Source organism: Otolemur garnettii, unplaced genomic scaffold (genome assembly GCF_000181295.1).
Source record: "Otolemur garnettii isolate 467f Iridium unplaced genomic scaffold, OtoGar3 scaffold00014, whole genome shotgun sequence".
Lineage (NCBI taxonomy): Eukaryota > Metazoa > Chordata > Mammalia > Primates > Galagidae > Otolemur > Otolemur garnettii.
Window position 1 is genome coordinate 16,122,108 of NW_003852409.1, and position 3,285 is coordinate 16,125,392.

Below are 3,285 nucleotides of genomic sequence, written 5' to 3' on the forward strand. Positions count from 1 at the left end.
ATGACTAAAGTATTAATTTCAATATCAAACGTTTATTTACTGAATACCAAGCATTTATTTACACTCTAGCAAGCAGAGTGCCTTTTATAGTGTCAGGCACTTGCTGGGCACCAGCTTGAGTCCTGTCATTTTCTGATTCATATGAGACTCAGAAATGTTGCTACTTACTACATGTTTAGTAGCAAAATGAGATGGGTCTGCCAGATGCCCAGGTTCTTAAATCTCACGCATTTCTGAGACCAGATGTAAGACCTAACACGTGCATTTTGATAGGTGGCTAGGAGCCCTTTTCAGCTAAGAGGACTTTGTGAGTCCTACTGTGACTGAAAAGATTTTTGAGATCTATATGGCTGATAGCCTCAGGAGATTTTTGTTGTTGTTTTGTTGTCTGGCTAGACAATATAGAAAATAGTGTGCAGAAAGTTCCAGTGTAAGTCCCAAGTGGACATTCTGAACAAAGCTTTTTTTTTGAGACAGTCTTAGTATGTCGCCTTTGGTAGAGTGCTGTGGTGTCACAACTTACAGCAACCCCTCAAACTCTTGGGCTTAAGTGATCCTCTTGACTCAGCCTCCCACATAGCTGGGACTACAGGTGGCCACCACAATGGCCAGCTATTTTTTTTGTTGTTGTTGTTGCAGTTGTCATTGTTGTTTAGCAGGCTGGAGCTGGGTTCAAACCCGCCTGCATCAGTGTATGTGGCCTGCGCCCTAACCACTGAGATACGGGCGCCAATCCTTAACAAAGCTTATTTAAGGAGGGAGGGTGAAAAAAAGAGTTCTATCCCCAGAACAACATTTTGTAATTTGCCAGGGTAGGGGGAACATTATCAGGAGAAAGATAAATTTAACTTGCCGCTAACTCTTTTGCCCTTCACTTCATAGGTCTGAGCCCTTGAAACCCTCCTGTCTTCTCCTAAGAATTTCAGACCTTCTGCCTCACAAGAATTTTATTTTATTTTATTTTTCTTTATTAAATCATAGCTGTGTACATTAATGCAATCATAAGGTACAATGTGCTGGTTTATATACAAATTTGCAATATTTTCATCAAACTGGTTAACATAACTTCACGGCATGTTCTTAGTTATTGTGTTTAGACATTTATATTCTCCCCTCCCCTCCCTCTCCCCTTTCCCCTTCTTGGGCTATAATTGGGTCATATGAAAACTATAAATTGGTTTCATGGTAGGGCTGAGTACATTGGATACTTTTCCTTCCATTCTTGAGATACTTTGCTAAGAAAAGTATGTTCCAGCTCCATCCATGTAAACATGTAAGAGGTAAAGTCTCCATCTTTCTTTAAGGCTGCATAATATTCCATGGTGTACATATACCACAATTTATTAATCAATTCGTGGGTTGATGGGCACTTGGGCTTCTTCCATGAAGGAATTTTAACATAGTGGTTAATAGTGGGTCACTTAACTTGAGTTCAAATCTTAGCATTCACACTTAACAATTGTGAGCCATACATTCTGTCATCTCTACAATGGGAATCAAAATAAATGAGTGAATATATGTGATCCACTTAAAATAGCACCTGGCCCATTGTAAGCACACAATAAATGTTGGCTGTTAGTATTATTATAAACAACAGAAGATCTATGTTTTACTGGTATCTTGGTACTTGGTCAATAGATCAGCTGATAAATATATGGATTCTACATACATACTAGGGGAAAAGACAAGAGTGCATGTTACAACCCCATGGTTCTATTAACTGATAAGGAAATTGCTTCATGGAAACTATTGTGGATATAGACCTTCAATTACCCTACCCCAAACTACCCTAACGCCTTTTGGTATTGTGTAATAAAATATTAACGGAAACTGCATTAGGCTAGACAGGCTTTAAAAATCAAGTATGTAGGGTGGTGCCTGTGGCTCACTGGGTAGGGCGCCAGCCCCATATACTGAGGGTGGTGGGTTCAAACCCAGCCCCAGCCAAACTGCAACAGCAACAACAACAACAAAAAATAGCCAGGCGCTGTAGCAAGCGCCTGTAGTCCCAGCTACTCGGGAGGCTGAGGCAAGAGAACTGCCTAGGCCCAAGGGGTTGGAGGTTGCTGTGAGCTGTGATGCCACAGCACTCTACCAAGGGTTAATAAGTGAAACTCTAACTCATAAAAATAAATAAATAGATAAATAAAAATCAAGTATGTAGAACTTTGAGCCAACTACTATATTAATCATCTATTGCCATGTAACAAATTAGCCTGAAATTTGGCCATTTAAAATAACAAACATATTATTTTACCATTTCTTCTTTCTTTTGAGATAGAGTCTTACTTTGTTATTCTCGGTAGAGTACTGTAGCATCATAGCTCACAGCAACCTCAAACTTCTGGGCTCAAGCAATTCCCTTGCCTCAGCCTCCCAAGTAGGACTACAGGCAGCTGACACAATGCCCGGCTATTTTTAGAGGCCTTAGAGATGGGGTCTTGCTCTTGCTCAGGCTAGTCTTGATCTCCTAAGCTTGATTTGTCCTCCGAGAGTACTAGGATTATAGGTGTGAGCCACTGCACCAAACCATTATCTTACAATTTCTGAGGGCAGAGCTGGAATGCAGGCAGTGTAGATGGGTGGCTCTGGATTAGGATCCTTGAGGAGGTTGCAGTCCCAGTGGTGGCTGGGGCTACAGTCCTGTGAAAGCCTGAGTACTTGGGAGGAGCTGCTTGCAAGCTCACAAACCTGACTAATGGCAGGCTTCCATTCCTCACCATGAAGCTCTTTCTATAGGGTTGTTTGTGACATAGCAGGTCACAGACCAATACAGTTTGGATATTTATCCTTCCTAAATTGCATGTTGAAATTTGATCCAGTGTTGGAGGTGGGGCCTGGTGGGAGGTGTTTGGATCTTAGGGGTGGATCCCTCATAAATGGCTCCATGCTATCCTCTAAGTAACAAGTTCTTACTCTATTAGGTCTGTGAGAATTGATTGTTTAAAAGGGCCTGGCAGCACCTTCACCAATCTCTCACAACGCCCGGCTATTTTTTACTGCAGTTGTCACCGTTGTTTACAGGCACAAAGCCGTAAATCTCTTTTCTTTATAAATTACCCAGCTTTGGGTATTTCCTCAACAGCAAAAAATGGGCTCAGACCCAGCTGTAGCAATTGACATAAGCGCAAGAGAGTGTAGCACAGACAGAAGCCGCAGTCTCTTTTATAACTGAATCTTAGAAGTGAGTGACATCTCATTGCTCCCCATGCACTTGGTCACACAGACCAACCCTGGTACCATGTAGAAGAGAACAAGACTGAATACCATGATCTGGGAGCATTG